We start from the raw sequence: 17,740 nt of genomic DNA, 5'->3' as shown, positions 1-17,740 counted from the left end.
CAAAGCATTGAATAGATCTGGTGAAACAAGGGCTAGATAACCTTGTTCAGAAATGTGTGTATGATGACATCAGTCCTTAGAAAAGGCAAACACTTCAAATATTAACAGCTACTGCTTGTGATGTGTTATGTGTGATGTGTTAAATCTCTTGTCATGAGTTGGTGAATCTATTTTGGGAATTTCCAATTGCTACATAAAGTGGGGGAAAAAATTAGGACAATCATACTGAGTGCCAGCCAGATGCTCAACTTCACATGAAGTGTGTACTCATTTGTACACATTAAATATGCAACAAAAAAAAAATGGTGCTAATTTTTAAAGAAGACTCTTACTTCACAACTCAAAAGCACTTTGTTTCAAAGAGCCTTTCCTTGACATTTCTGAAGGGCAGCTGCACCAGACATGCACCCAGTTTACAGAATAACTTAATCAATTACAACATCAGAAATCGGACATTCAGTTACACGGACATTTCTGCTCAGTCTCATCTGGCTCATTCGATCAGTTCCGAGGCTGATTGTCGTTAAAACGAAGAGCTCAAACTGAGCATCTCCAAGGAATTTCTGATGCTAACGTTCTCAGGAATTGGCACCTCGCATATAAATTGTTTCACTCGGCAGCTGATGCAGCTTGGTCCAGCTTTCTTCATAGCACCTGTTGTTCAGTACTGACATTGCACATTTTGCCAAGGTTTGTTTTATCAAATTAAAGTGTGGCAGCCTGGGAAAACCCTTCACCTAGTCAAATTTTGACTGTTTTCTGCTGTACATAGTTCTGAAAGCTACAGGCATTCATGAACTGAAATATGTTTCCTTTTTACATATACAGTACTGTGCCAAAAGTCTTAAGCCCCGTCTACACGATCATACATTTGTCCATGGACATCGTCATACAAATGTATGATGATGTTCATGGACAAATGTATAATCGTGTGGACGGTTTTCCCAACAAACTTGAACAACGTCATACAAGTATGACGTTGTTCAAGTTTGTTGGGAAAACCGTCCACACGATTATACATTTGTATGATGTTGTTCAAATTTTTAGAATCGTGTTTCTACTTTCCAACAAATGTTCACAACATCTTACAACATTTTGGGTCATCCACCAATCAGATTGTTAATTCGGGTCATGTGATCTACACTGCCTGTCATGTGACATACAAAATGGCAGCCCCCAAGGAAGAGAATGTATGATCGTGTGGACAGAAATCCACAACATGTTCAAGTTTGTATGATCATCATCATACATTTGTATGATAATGTTTTGGACAAATGTATGATCGTGTAGATGGGGCTTTAGGCACATGTAAAGAAATGCTGTAGAACAAAAATGGCTTAAAAAAATAACGAAATGAAATGTTTCAACATTAAAATTTTTTTTCTATAAACAGCAGTAAGCCATAATAAATGAAACAAAGTAAATATATGGTGTGAGGCGACCCTTTGCTTTAAAAAAAAAAAAATAATAGCCTCAGGTCCAGTGAGTGCAGTTTTATGTGGAAATGAGCTGTAGGTTTTACTGAGCATCTTACAAAACCAGCCACAGTTCTTCTGGACACTTTGACTGTCACACTCGCTTCTTAATTTTGCACCAAAACCCAGCAACCTTCATTATGTTTTCTTTATATTATACCCCCGCTCTGGGGGGGGGGGTACTTGTTTGCCTCTGTCCATCCATCCGTCCATATCTCCGTCAGTCTGAAACACACCTTTTCTCAGCAACCACAAATCTTAGCCACTTGCTACTTGGTACCAAACTTCAGCTTGGGGTTCTATACCAGGTATACCATTTTCAGTTCTGTCGCACATCAACTTCCTGTTTGCCGACTGAATGTATTTACGAAACATATAGCGTGGATCAGGGGCGTAGCCATCATTTTAGAAGTGAGGGGGACAAATTGTTCAGAGGTCTATTGAGTGATTTATCATCCTCTCGCATTCAGTTGCACCTCTCCTTAGCAGCTAAAGAACCACATAACCACAAACAGCACAGCACCAGGGAACCGACTTTAGTTCTTTAAAATGATATACTGTCAAAATATAAAGTCAAAATCTAAACTCTAAAGCTGCCAAACTCTGGTTGAGTTGACATAGAATGACCCTGGAGCATCTACAGCCAGATAATTATCCTATGTACATTTCTTTAGCCAGTGACAATTTCTCCTACAATAATATAGATAGTAAATGTGCAAAGTAAAATGTATAAATAGAATTAAGAATAGTAGTAGTGACATAGCTAGTTATATTCTCTTCTCACCTGTGACCCTGCATAATCATCCCTGTTGGCCTCTGGTCCACTGTCTCCTCTCTCACCCTGCTCTTTCTATTGTGGCAATAAAGATTAAAAAATATGTGGAAAGCAACATTTTGAAATAGAATTAGGAATACAGTAATAATAATCAGCAAATTCATGTACTTTAAACTTTACCACAAAAATAAATTAAATCTTTACAAAAATAACAGTCAAAGGAACACAAATACATTTATATTCTTATTTTCTACCCAGAAGTGAGTAATCTTATGGTGATGATACACGGGGCAACTTTTTGGGCAATGTTGCCGAGCAATGTTGCTGGGCAATTGCGTTTTGACTCTTTTCTATTGAGATTGGGCAACATTGTTTCTTTCTGAATGGTTTTGATAATCTCTGGCAACTTTTTGAGATAAGCCAATCAGAATGCGAGTATCGAGTCATGTGACCGCCGGTGAGGTTCGGATCAGAAATTTCAAACAAATATGGCGGCCGCTCAGTGTCAGTGGAGTGAAGAGATGGAGAGACTCCTCATCTGTTTTTACGCCGGTAAGTTATTTTAATATTCTATATGGAGGAATTTACCTCACCAAAGCTCGAAAAAACAACAGACAGCTTGATTAAATGGTCACAGCAAAAATTAAGACATCGTTTTTTTTGTTTGTTTGTTTGTTTGTTTGTTTGTTTGTTTTTTAGCAGCTAACTGTAAACTGCCGTTGCTAACTGTTGTTGCCCATTGTTAGTTGCCCTGAAAAGTTGCCGTGTCTCACCTAGTTGCCCGTTGCCAGCAACATTGCTCGGCAACATTGCCCAAAAAGTTGCCCCGTGTATCATCACCATTAGAGTAGCCAAAATAGTAACGTTACTCAAGTAAGAGTATTGTTACTTTAGAATAATATTACTCAAGTAAAAGTAAAACGTATTTTACAACAAAACAACTCCTTAAGAGTACAATTTATCCAAAAAGTTACTCAAGTAAATGTAACTAGTTACTACCGCCTCTAAGTTAGCTAGCTAGCTTAACTAACTAAATTGACATCTATTTGTCATCTTTTAGCTAAACATTATCTACATTCAACAGCATTACTCAACTTACACGGTTTGTTTGGAAAAAGCGGTCTAAAGTCTTTAGCCTCTTGGCTGGTTTGCTGAACATACAGAAGCACTGTCCAGATCTGAATCACACCAAAGATACTCGTACAATATTTTCTAAAGCGTCTCTGATCACACACGACAGCGGTGTTTGTTTGCCGCCTTAGCTCCGCCTGCTCATGATGCGTTTAGAGGCGGCTCGGAAAAACGCGTTTCCACATGTTAAAAATGAATTGGGTGGTTGTAATGGCTGTAAAAAGTGCGGGGGACAGAGGGCACAAATACGGGAAGTGCGGGGGACATGTCCCCCGCGTACCCCATGTCCACTACGCCCATGGTGTGGATTTACAAAATTTTTGTAACACTTTTCTCAGCAATTACAAATCACAACTGCTTGATATTTGGTACTGAGCTTCAGCTTGGGGTTCTATACCATGTATACCATTTTCAGGTCTATCACACATCAACTTCCTGTTTACTGACTGAGTGTATTTATCATATAGGGTGGGTTTTGATGCTATTTCAAGAAGCAAAATGCTATTTCAAAATGACAGTTTACCAGGATGCTATTTGAAATCCCTGGGGAGAACATTGCTCTTTACTTACTTGTAAAGGTTAATTATTTGTTGGCGTCAACATTCATAATAAGTGTCCTATTCCTTCGATTGCTTACATTCTGATATAAGCGAGAGCGAGGGGATACGTAAGTGAGCAGTAGCTCACAGTTGATCTTGTTTAATCTGAAAAGTGGTCTCTTATGGAATAGGCTGCTTAGATACAAACACTTTTGGTCTGTAACATTGAATTTTGTGCTGGAAAACAAACATTTGGAACTCTAAAATGTTTTTGTACTGACTCGATAATGTAGAAGTCATAAAATGGAAATCTGTAACAAAATCTCATCTCATCTCATCATCTCTAGCCGCTTTATCCTGTTCTACAGGGTCGCAGGCAAGCTGAAGCCTATCCCAGCTGACTACGGGCGAAAGGCGGGGTACACCCTGGACAAGTCGCCAGGTCATCACAGGGCTGACACATAGACACAGACAACCATTCACACTCACATTCACACCTACGGTCAATTTAGAGTCACCAGTTAACCTAACCTGCATGTCTTTGGACTGTGGGGGAAACCGGAGCACCCGGAGGAAACCCACGCGGACACGGGGAGAACATGCAAACTCCACACAGAAAGGCCCTCGCCGGCCACGGGGCTCGAACCCGGACCTTCTTGCTGTGAGGCGACAGCGCTAAACACTACACCACCGTGCCGCCCTACGTCTATATCTATAACCTAAATTACTTACGGAAAATTTACATTACTGCCAAATTTTAAAAATGATAAGAGATGTAAGTTATTACTTTAAGCTTTATCAGCACTTTATCAGCATCACCTACCAGTATCTGTCTCATTATGGAAGCTAAACACAAGCCTCATCATTGTCACTTCATTCAACTGATCACAATAATAATGTGAAATATTTCAGTACGTGTATAATTCACTGATTAATTCAGTGAGTTCTGTTCTGCTGATTTCTTTTTTCTTGTTATTAATGTCTTTTTATTAGACATTTAAACGTTTTTAACTATCTGCCATCATCTGTACGGAGTGTGATTATGGCTTATGTCTGTTTTGCTTTGGCATGTAACTATCCAACAATTTGAAGAAATCATGAGAAAAGCACACTTGGCTAATAAGGTTTAAACATCCATCCATTATCCTGTTCTACAGGGTCGCAGGCAAGCTGGAGCCTATCCCAGCTGACTACGGGCGAAAGGCGGGGTACACCCTGGACAAGTCGCCAGGTCATCACAGGGCTGACACATAGACACAGACAACCATTCACACTCACACCTACGGTCAATTTAGAGTCACCAGTTAACCTAACCTGCATGTCTTTGGACTGTGGGGGAAACCGGAGCACCTGGAGGAAACCCTCACAGACACGGGGAGAACATGCAAACTCCGCACAGAAAGGCCCTCGCCGGCCACGGGGCTCGAACCCGGACCTTCTTGCTGTGAGGCGACAGCGCTAATCACTACACCACCGTGCCACCCCAGTTTAAGCATCTTTAGGTAAAATTATTAAATTAATTGGTGACTGACCCCTTGAAAATGGTTCCTCCAGGAACGATGACGTTTCAGTTGTCAAGACAACGGAAAAGCTAAAATACAAGAGCATTTTGTTTTGTGCACAAGAGCAGTGTGACGTATCTTTCTGTTTTTGTATTTTAGTTTTTCCGTTGTCTTGACAACTGAAAAGTCATCGTTCCTGGAGGAACCATTTTCAAGGGGTCAGTCACCAAAGGGTAACTGCTGCATTTGTTAAACATATCTGTGAAGATACTCAGTCATCCAGGTACATAGTAATCTGTGGTTGGTAGAAGAGAGCAACTGGACTTGCTTGAAAAGTCTTGAAGACATTTCGCCTCTCGTCCGAAAGGCATCCTCAGTTCTGTCTGTCTAATAGGGAGTATCAAGTATTTATCCTCTCATGGATCATCATAGAATCTGAATCTGATGGCTGCATTGTAGGTGGCTGATAGATGTCATAGACACCCACCTCTGTTCAGTGATGGTCGTTCCAGGTTGACAAAAATGAACGATCCTCTCTGGCTAAGATGTCTGCCAGTTTTCTGGAAGTCCTCTCATACTCCCGCACTAGTCGAAGGGAACTCATCCCAAAGTGCGTAGAAACATATCTCTGAATATGCCTTTCGGACGAGAGGCGAAACGTCTTCAAGACTTTTCAAGCAAGTCCAGTTGCTCTCTTCTACCAACCACAGATTACTATGTACCTGGATGACTGAGTATCTTCACAGATATGTTTCTACGCACTTTGGGATGAGTTCCCTTCGACTAGTGCGGGAGTATGAGAGGACTTCCAGAAAACTGGCAGACATCTTAGCCAGAGAGGATCGTTCATTTTTGTCAACCTGGAACGACCATCACTGAACAGAGGTGGGTGTCTATGACATCTATCAGCCACCTACAATGCAGCCATCAGCATTCTGATTCGGATTCTATTATGATCCATGAGAGGATAAATACTTGATACTCCCTATTAGACAGACAGAACTGAGGATGCCTTTCGGATGAGAGGCGAAACGTCTTCAAGACTTTTCAAGCAAGTCCAGTTGCTCTCTTCTACCAACCACAGATTGCATTTGTTAAACTGGGGCAAACTTAGAAAATAGCCTTAATTTTGTAACTCCATAGTTTTAGTCGATATGAAGTAGTTATGAAGTATACAACTTGTTAAAATGTTTTGATCAAAACTTAGTTTTTCTATAATTGGTGTTTTCTAGAATTCAGCCACATTGACTTCTGACATGTTTTCCCAGACTGCCTAACATTTATTACCGGTGGGGTGGGAGGTGGTTGTTAAAAGTGTTAGTCAGAAGTGTGGGGTTTTTTTTTTCATCTTCACATGCATTTAGATTGACCAATTCACATGTAATATGCTTGTCATACTTGTCATGAATAAAACAAACTCAATAACAACGTACATGTACCTGGGTTGAATCAGAGATGCTATTATGTACACCTCAATTTCCTGCTCCTGTTGGGCCAGATCTGACACAGGAAATGAGAAATGCACATGAAATAAACATGAATGTAACAGCCTGAAAGGAAAATAATTCCAGTATATTTCAGAGTAGTGTATAAAACAGTGACCGTGGCAAACAAATTCAGTTTTATTCCTTTTCTGTGAATAGTAAATTTTGAAATCATTATGTACTGGATGCTGGTGGTGAGAACACACAGAGAAGTTGTTTATTTATAACCAGTTAATGAAATTACCATTGTGCATAATTGCCAGAATCCATGCAGTGTTAATAACATGAATTAAAGATGAATTCAATTGTTAATTCATATTCATTGGTAAAATTGTCTGCCTTTATGTTGATTCACATTCTTATAGATAAAAATTACATTACTACTTCAGCTTTTTATATCTTATTTACCTTATAACAGCTGACATCTAGCCATATTTATATATTGTTGGTGCACTGACAAATGAAATTTATTTAATTTATTGAATTTTCTGATCAGATCGCTCAGAAGCTACTGGTTAATTTTTATATGTCAGCAGCTCTGACATTAGTCCTGGATGTAATTCAAGTCACAGGTGTGTATATTAATGCACTCTTTCTAATATGTTATTGTTTCTATTGTAACAACTCCTTCATGGAGACTTGCAAATGCTTTACATAATCTAAGTTTAATAATGAACAAAATACATGAATATGTTATGTAACAATGTACTGTATAATTAACAGTTATACCACGAAATCGAGTCTTACATGAGCTGATAGCCGACGAGGTGCGTAGCACCCAGTTGGCTATAAGACATGTATGATGAGATTGAGTGGAATAACTGTTTTATCCTATCCACATTCACTGGATTTTGAGAAACATTACATTTTTGTTTTTATTTTTTGCAAACCAACTTAAAGGTGCATTACTGCCACCAACTGGGCTGGAGTGTGGAACAGGAGATACTGGGGGGAAAACAGTATATTCTTTTAGCTATTTTTGTTTCTTTTAAGTACTTGATAACAAAGTGATATATCTGACTTGATGCGCGCCACCATTTTGTTTTTCTCTACTCAAGGTATATGAGCTGATGGCCTAGTAGTAGAGAAGTGCGCGATTGCTCGTATCTAGTGAATATGGATAGAATAATAATTGATATGGTAAAGGGGATTAGCGCTGTCACCTCACAGCAAGAAGGTCCGGGTTCGAGCCCCGTGGCCGGCGAGGGCCTTTCTGTGCGGAGTTTGCATGTTCTCCCCGTGTCCGCGTGGGTTTCCTCCGGGTGCTCCGGTTTCCCCCACAGTCCAAAGACATGCAGGTTAGGTTAACTGGTGACTCTAAATTGACCGTAGGTGTGAATGTGAGTGTGAATGGTTGTCTGTGTCTATGTGTCAGCCCTGTGATGACCTGGCGACTTGTCCAGGGTGTACCCCGCCTTTCACCCGTAGTCAGCTGGGATCGGCTCCCGCTTGCCTGCGACCCTGTAGAACAGGATAAAGCGGCTAGAGATGATGAGATGGTAAAGGGGATGTTTATTTAACATTTATAGCACTACTTCAGGTGGCACTGACTCTCTGCTGTGTGTTGGGCTGCATCACACCACCTCATTGTTGATTATTTTCCCATAACAGCCTATCTTGTAATGTTCTTTTATTTATTATTGCTTGAGTCTGTAACATATCAAACTATTTTGGTTAAACTAGCACAGTTTACTGAGAATTTGCCAGGCAGCTGTTGTTATAGCAACCTGGAAGCGTTTTATTACCATTTACATCTGAACCTACGTCATTTTTCAATAGTTTTAGTCACCTTTCTTTTCCATCTGCTCCGATCTTAATCCTTAAGACAGCATTTTCTGTAATACAAACTAGTACTTTTCTAGTTATCTTTTTAACTGTTGTCCTGGTAATCACTAAGAAAAAACATCTAACATATCACCCATAACATTAGTTATACCACATTGCTTGAACCTGATTGGTCAGTAGGTTTTATAGTTATTTTCATCTAACAGCCCAGCTCAGACAGTAGTTTTGGTTGTAACATGAATTATAGGGTAATGTTCATGCACTCGTTCTAATAAGTTATCGTTTTCTACAAAGGGACTTGTACAGCAGACGGTCCATGTAATCTAAACCTAATAACAAACTGGCTTTAACATAAGCGAGAACTAACTTGTCTCTCGGACTTACCACAACATTAAATCTAACTATAAACCATTGAAATACATGAGGTTTCATAAGTGGAATAACACACTCCACACCATGCAGTTATATGAAAATAATGCATTTTGGGTGTGGGGGTTTGGTATTCAGGGCAGCATGGTGGTGTAGTGGTTGGCACTGTCGCCTCGAAGTAAGAAGGTTCTGGGTTTGAGCCCAGTGGCCGACAGGGGCCTTTCTGCGTGGAGTTTGCATATTCTCGCCGTGTCTGTGTGGGTTTCCTCCGGGTGCTCTGGTTTCCCCCACAATCCAAAGGCATGCGGTTAGGTTAATATGGGACGGCCTTGGGCTGAGGTGCCCTTGAGCGAGGCACCTAACTGCCAACTGCTCCCTGGGTGCTTTTAGCATGGCTGCCCACTGCTCTGGGTATGTGTGTGTGTGCTCATTGCACACGTGTGTGTTCACTGCTTCAGATGGGTTAAATGCAGAGAGGAAATTTCACAAGTGTGTGATGAATAAAGTTGTGCTTTTTTTAGCTTGCCCACGACCCTGCACAGGATAAGAGGTTATGGATAATGGATGGGTGGGTTTGGTATTCAGTAAGTATAAGCACTCCACTTGCACTCCATGCAAGGTCTGTCACGGGTTATTCCTTATTTATCTATATTATATCTAGCTAACATTAGTCTCAATTAATTCTTGTGAAGAGTAAGCAGTATTTTATATTGTATGTGGTACCAGCAAAAAAAAAAAACAGTTAAGCAATTATAGGCAGAAAGTTACCTGACTGTGATCCTGAGCTTGTGTTACTGTCTCTATGGAATGTGCACGTTCTCTTAGCCCATGTTTACATTAGACCGTATCAGCGGATCATCAGATTAACGTTTTTAAAACGATCAGTATGCACACAGCAACGCCAATACACGATTTGTGTGCACAGCAACACCAATACACGGATACGCTCGGCTCCGCAGGCATCCTGCGCTCCAAATCACTCCGCCCTGAACAGCGAGTGCCCTCTGGAGGGTGCGCACTCCGGCCCTGCGCAGCTCACAGAGCGCGCGAGTGAAGTGCACAGCTTGTGATTCGGGACTGAGCCGCTGTGTGTGTGATCCCAGCGCATATCACTCATCACTTGCAAGTGGAAGGATGGCAAGCCTAAAGACAATCATAACTACACAATGGGCAGTATTTGCATCAGTATTTGCAGTATTTTCATACTTTTATACTCTTTAATGAAAGGTGATACAAGGCGGAAGTCCGCGCCGTTTTTCAGCAGTCACGTCACATGACCAACGCCAGCGAATCAGGAAGGTGGATGTCACAGTGACATTGTCCAATGACGACGCCAGCTAGAGCTCAGCACAGCGTATCCGCGTATTCTCAATGTTTACACAGCACCGGAGCTGACACGATCTGGATTGAATACGTGGACGCTGGCGGATTCCCGTTTCCCGGCGTTTCCAGGCGGTTTAATGTAAACGGACAGTGCATCCGCGAAGAAAACGAGACAGATACGGTCTAATGTAAACTTGGCCTTAGTGTCCATAGGTTTCCTCCAGGTTCTCTGGTTTCCTCCCTCCTCCCACAAACATGCCAGTAAGGTGAATTGGCTATGTTGGGAGTAAGTGTGAGGAAATGTGAGTGGTGCCCCATGATGGACGAATTCCCAGGGCATGAGACAGGCTTGAGATTGTAACCGTGACCAGGATCACATTCGCATCCTCCTTTTGGAGAATCTGACAAGAAGAGTTCAGTTGTGTGTTGAAATCAACAACGCTCTTTGAGTTCATTGACATAGACAGTACAATTATGTATGAGCTGTTTTAGTTTTGCTTGAAACTTGTTTTGGTCAGATCTCTTATTACAAACTGTCCACCTGCAGTACCTTCCTGCTTTCAAGAATGTTTTCTGATGCCTTCTTCTGAATAGCTGGAAATACCAAATGGGCTTTCAGGCAGGTTTAACTTTAATTTAACTTCAATTTATTCTGTACTATTTTCAGTTTGTATCAGAAACTCTCAGTTAATCCTTTTAATCTGCATGCTAATACACCCTCAGGCTGTATTTTTTTTTCTTTCTCACACTCAGCTTTCTAATCTAAAAGAATAACATATTGCAGTGGAACAGTACAACAAAAAAAATACTGCCTAAATATGCAAACCAGGGCGGCACGGTGGTGTAGTGGTTAGCGCTGTCGCCTCACAGCAAGAAGGTCCGGGTTCGAGCCCCGGGGCTGGCGAGGGCCTTTCTGTGCGGAGTTTGCATGTTCTCCCCGTGTCTGCGTGGGTTTCCTCCGGGTGCTCCGGTTTCCCCCACAGTCCAAAGACATGCAGGTTAGGTTAACTGGTGACTCTAAATTGACCGTAGGTGTGAATGTGAGTGTGAATGGTTGTCTGTGTCTATGTGTCAGCCCTGTGATGACCTGGCGACTTGTCCAGGGTGTACCCTGCCTTTCGCCCGTAGTCAGCTGGGATAGGCTCCAGCTTGCCTGCGACCCTGTAGAACAGGATAAAGCGGCTAGAGATAATGAGATGAGATGAGATATGCAAACCAGTGCATTCATTGGTTAAAATGAATGTGGCTGCACCACTGGAAATAACAGGGTTCACTGTTTAAATCCAATCTTAGTTGTGTTGCAGAGACAGAAAAATAAAGCTCAGCCTGAGAGTTCACCAGTACAGAGGTTCCACTTTTTTTTTTTGCTTTATGATCAAATGATCATGCTTGTTATAAGTGTAGTACCTTAACTCCTGTTGATGTAAGAGATGTTCCAAACTTCACTTGAGTGGACTGTTTCGTCTGTACAGATGGTGCTCGCCATTTCCTCTAAGCCGAAGAATCACGAAGCACATTTAAAGAGGGACCAGATGCAGTAAGGTTTAGTGGGTAATTGTCTGAAGCACTTCCAAGCTCTGTCTGCTCTCGGCTTTTTCTCTAGATATAAGCTTAAGGGGGAGCTTTTCCTCGTGGCTCAGGAAAGCTCATTAAAAAATAAAATATGTGCATTCTGTTAAAGATTTGTATGTAAGGCTCTTCGTAGCACGGTAACAAGATGAGGTTGTATTAAAGGGCATATTCTGGACCAATTTCGGGGTTTTTTTATATGAAAGTATGTCCCTTTACACACTCATCCAAAAGAGTAATTTTGCACAAGGCCATCTGTCTACAGCAGAAAAAAATGAAATAACAAAACGCGTCTGGAAAAATTCCAAGTGAGTCTGGAGCCAGATTTGTGACGTTACCTGTGGAAGCGCCAGCAGGCTGCGCGAGCTTTGCATGGTTTCAGTGCACAGCCTGTGTAAGACCAAGCGCTCCCATTTCTCTCTCATTGTCCGGTCTTTTGGAAAATGATGAGTACTAATCCCATCAAGATTGGTGTTGCTACAGTGGTGCTTGAAAGTTTGTGAACCCTTTAGAATTTTCTATATTTCTGCATAAATATGACCCAAAACATCATCAGATTGTCACACAAGTCCTAAAAGTAGATAAAGAGAACCCAGTTAAACAAATGAGACAAAAATATTATATTTGTTCATTTATTTATTGAGGAAAATGATCCAATATTATATATCTGTGAGTGGCAAAAGTATGTGAACCTTTGCTTTCAGTATCTGGTGTGACCCCCTTGTGCAGCAATAACTGCAACTAAACGTTTCCGGTAACTGTTGATCAGTCCTGCACACCGGCTTGGAGGAATTTTAGCCCATTTGTCCATACAGAGCAGCTTCAACTCTGGGATGTTGGTGGGTTTCCTCACATGAACTGCTCGCTTCAGGTCCTTCCACAACATTTCGATTGGATTAAGGTCAGGACTTTGACTTGGCCATTCCAAAACATTAACTTTATTCTTCTTTAACCATTCTTTGGTAGAACGACTTGTGTGCTTAGGGTCGTTGTCTTGCTGCATGACCCACCTTCTCTTGAGATTCAGTTCATGGACAGATGACCTGACATTTTCCTTTAGAATTCGCTGGTATAATTCAGAATTTATTGTTCCATCAATGATGGCAAGCCGTCCTGGCCCAGATGCAGCAAAACAGGCCCAAACCATGATACTACCACCACCATGTTTCACAGATGGGATAAGGTTCTTATGCTGGAATGCAGTGTTTTCCTTTCTCCAAACATAACACTTCTCATTTAAACCAAAAAGTTCTATTTTGGTCTCATCTGTCCACAAGAAATTTTTCCAATAGCCTTCTGGCTTGTCCACATGATTTTTAGCAAACTGCAGATGAGCAGCAATGTTCTTTTTGGAGAGCAGTGGCTTTCCCCTTGCAACCCTGTCGTGCACACCATTGTTGTTCAGTGTTCTCCTGATGGTGGACTCATGAACATTAACATTAGCCAATGTGCAAAAGGCCTTCAGTTGCTTAGAAGTTACCCTGGGGTCCTTTGTGACCTCGCCGACTATTACACGCCTCACTCTTGGAGTGATCTTTGTTGGTCGACCACTCCTGGGGAGGGTAACAATGGTCTTGAATTTCCTCCATTTGTACACAATCTGTCTGACTGTGGATTGGTGGAGTCCAAACTCTTTACAGATGGTTTTGTAACCTTTTCCAGCCTGATGAGCATCAACAACGCTTTTTCTGAGGTCCTCAGAAATCTCCTTTGTTCATGCCATGATACACTTCCACAAACATGTGTTGTGAAGATCAGACTTTGATAGATCCCTGTTCTTTAAATAAAACAGGGTGCCCACTCACACCTGATTGTCATCCCATTGATTGAAAACACCTGACTCTAATTTCACCTTCAAATTAACTGCTAATCCTAGAGGTTCACATACTTTTGCCACTCACAGATATGTAATATTGGATCATTTTCCTCAATAAATAAATGACCAAGTATAATATTTTTGTCTCATTTGTTTAACTGGGTTCTCTTTATCTACTTTTAGGACTTGTGTGAAAATCTGATGATGTTTTAGGTCATATTTATGCAGAAATATAGAAAATTCTAAAGTGTTCACAAACTTTCAAGCACCACTGTACACTGTCCTACGATACGTCTGTTAACCATTTTAATAATTACGCAATAACGTTGAAGAAGTTTGCAGAAAGCCACCAGGTCGTTTTCTCATAAACAAACCAGCGCTGGCGTAGGATTCAGAAGGAGGCGTCCCGCACGTGACGTCACGAAAATCAATGTTTGCCGGGAAATCCAAATGCCAAGTTTTTCCAGAGGTGGACCAATTCGCCTCAAATGGCTTGATTTCAGCTGAATTTTTGCGCAAGGTAAAAAAATTGTAGAGAATGCAGAATGTTACAGATATTTGACCAAAGTTTAATATAAAATAGGAGAATTACATTGCTCTTGCTCCTGAATTTACCCGCGATATGCACTTTAAGAAGAGTCTGCAGTTCACATGGAGAAATTTAAAGTGTGATATTACTGGAAGCATATTGGTGTACATTTCAGATGTCTATTATTTCACTCTGTAATATGTTGTTATTACTAATTTATACTTTCTTAAGGAGTATTTAAAGCTACTGGAGAAGAAAATCTGTTTCTAAGTGCATACTAAAGTTTATAAAACCTGAAAAGAATAAATTGTTCAAATATAAGCTGTGTGGCTAGGTCACTGCTATTGAAATATTTATGACTTTGGCTGAAGAAGAGTGTACTGTCAGATCATCCTAGTTTGGGATTTGACATTAATTATCACCTCATCGCTGGTAGTCAAGAACCTCAGTTACATGGTGGCTGAGGCTTGTCACCGAGGGGCTCAAATTAGCAACGCAATTACCTTCAGGATCTGTCTGTTCTGACACGTTCATTTACATACCCAAGCTCAGTCCACCCAATAAAAAGAGGTTCAGGGTGTGAAAGCAAACGCACAAATGTCTCATTATCTCTAGCCGCTTTATCCTTCTACAGGGTCGCAGGCAAGCTGGAGCCTATCCCAGCTGACTACGGGTGAAAGGCGGGGTACACCCTGAACAAGTCGCCAGGTCATCACAGGGCTGACACATAGACACAGACAACCATTCACACTCACATTCACACCTACGGTCAATTTAGAGTCACCAGTTAACCTAACCTGCATGTCTTTGGACTGTGGGGGAAACCGGAGCACCCGGAGGAAACCCACGCGGACACGTGGAGAACATGCAAACTCCACACAGAAAGGCCCTCGCCGGCCCCGGGGCTCGAACCCAGGACCTTCTTGCTGTGAGGCGACAGCGCTAATCACTACACCACCGTGCCGCCACGCACAAATGTGCTAAACAAATTCATAGTCAGTAACAAAAATGACATCTGTAGTATGTATGGGCATGAGTACTTAGTAGTAATTGATCATTGATAAACATTTTGTATTCTTTTTTTTATTTTACATCTTTTATCTCGCATACATTTTAAAACAGTTTAAATCCAGTATCATACAACAGAGGGTCAATCCTTCCAGAAATGGGATCATAACCTTTATTTATAGTGCAGTCCAGGTTCACAGTTCACACTGGGTAAGATTTATGGACATGCACAGGGCTTTGACTTCATCATAATCGTAGACCTTGAACTAGTTATGCATGTCCTCTGTGCTGCCCAATTAGATTATTGTGAACACGTTACCACTGTATATGATCAATATTAGATCAACAATATTTTCAGTTTTATGCTCAGTGACAGGTAGTACTATAACATAGAAGGACCGTTACATAGAATGAAATAATTAAATAACATTGGCTGCGTTGACTGGTATGTTAGATATAGTCCATTCTACTTTCATGATATTGAACGAGTCAAAGACGAGTTCGGTATCATGCTAGCTGAATGGAATATATCTGATATACCATGAAAAAAAGCCAGCTAATATTATTATCCATCCATCCATCCATTATCTGTAGCCGCTTATTCTGTGTAGGGTCTCAGGCAAGCTGGAGCCTATCCCAGCTGACTATGGGTGAGAGGCGGGGTACACCCTGGACAAGTCGCCAGGTCATCGCAGGACTGACACATAGAGACAAACAATCATTCACATCTACAGTCAATTTAGAGTCACCAGTTAACCTAACCTGCATGTCTTTGGACTGTGGGGGAAACCGGAGCACCCGGAGGAAACCCACGCAGACACGGGGAGAACATGCACACTCCGCACAGAAAGGCCCTCGCCAGCCGCTGAGCTCAAACCCAGGACCTTCTTGCTGTGAGGCGACAGCACTAACCACTACACCACCGTGCCGACCCCCATTATTATTATTATTATTATACTACATACACACTCTTTGGGTGTTCAACGCGTCATTCTCTTTCAAAATTCTCTCAAAATCTTCTGTATTTAACAAAGCAAATCTGGCAGCCATGTTTGTTTACAAATTGTCACAGTTGCTCGCTAGCACGGAAGTTTTACATCTCCGATGTGTGATGTCATGTTGTCTTGACAACCATGCAATATCATAAACCATATTCAGCGCTCATTCTCCATTGGGTAGAGTGGCGTAATACAGTAGACCCCCGCCTATTCGCGGTTCAGTATTCGCGAATTCACATATTCGCGGGATTTTATATAGAACATATCTCCTATACATTCGCGGAAATCTCAGTGATTCACGGTCATTTGCGGCGAACATATCGAACGTTTACGCACTGCAAACGTTTATGCACTGCTACATTCTCGGAGCCGAATGCTCGCTCGCTATTGGCTGAAGTTTGAATGGCGGGCTGCTGCTCATTGGCTGATACGAATGAGCGCATTGTACGGTACAGTCTCGCGGTTCCTGTAGTTCAGACTTGTTCACGTGTTGTGCGTTCTTGGTATTTTTGAATAATTTTTACGCCCTACAATGGCTCCTAAATGCTCTGCATGTTCTAAGGCTCCTGCCAAGGAACCTAAGCGCCAGAAGAAGGTAATGACGCTATAGGAGAAGGTAGGATTTCTCGATATGCTAAAGGAAGGGAAGAGTTAAGCATTTGTGAGCAGTTTTATGGGGGGGGGTTACAAGTATTCATGATTTTGGCTTATTCACGGCCATGTCCGGTCCCTAACCCCCGCGAATACTGAGGGATTACTGTACATGTTGGATAAGCAATATGCTAACAATACTGCATGCTATCAAACCAAATGAATGGAACCCGCTAGAAGGGAATAGAATACATGTTTTTATTCCTTCGAAAAATTGTCCTGTATGTATAATAATGTATATTATGATTTTTATAGGTATGATATTTGTGGCAAGCAGAAAAATTTGTACTCGATTTAATTGGGGGAAAATAACAGCCATCAAAAAGTGTAGTCCTCGATTAACTATAGTCTATACACACTCACTGAGCACTGTATTAGCAACATCAGTACACTTGCATATTCATGCAATTATCCAATCATGCAGCAGCAGTTCAGTGCATAAAATCATACAGGTAAATCGCTTCAGTTAATGTTCACATCAAACATCAAAATGGAGAGTAAGCTAAGTGACTTTGACTGTAGCATGGTTGCCAGACATGCCGGTTTGATTATTTCGGAAACCGCCGGTCTCCTGAGATTTTTCACACGCAGCAGACTCTAGAGTTTGCACAGAGCAGTACAAAACACAAAAAACATCCAGTGAGCAGTGATTCTGGGGGTTATTGATGACAGAGGTCAGAGGAGAGTGTCTGGACCAGTTTGAGCTGACAGGATGGCTATGATAACTCAAATAAGCACTCTTTACAACCATGGTGAACAGAAAAGCATCTCAAAACCAGGGCTTTG

At 41.4% G+C, this 17,740-nt stretch overlaps 1 protein-coding gene across 1 annotated transcript in view; it reads left to right on the top strand.

Annotated features, from left to right (window-relative positions):
• Positions 1-2,759: 2,759 nt before the first annotated feature.
• epb41l3a (erythrocyte membrane protein band 4.1-like 3a) overlaps positions 2,760-17,740 on the top strand; it is a 185,221-nt gene continuing 170,240 nt past the window's right edge. The window contains exon 1 of the mRNA XM_060922394.1: positions 2,760-2,802. The gene's annotated coding sequence lies outside the window, so the exon portion shown is untranslated. The remainder of the gene's footprint in view (positions 2,803-17,740) is intronic.

The sequence above is a fragment of the Neoarius graeffei genome, chromosome 5, assembly GCF_027579695.1.
Source record: "Neoarius graeffei isolate fNeoGra1 chromosome 5, fNeoGra1.pri, whole genome shotgun sequence".
Classification (NCBI taxonomy): domain Eukaryota; kingdom Metazoa; phylum Chordata; class Actinopteri; order Siluriformes; family Ariidae; genus Neoarius; species Neoarius graeffei.
Note: the sequence above shows the minus strand (reverse complement) of the source record. Positions and strands in the feature narration are given on the sequence as shown.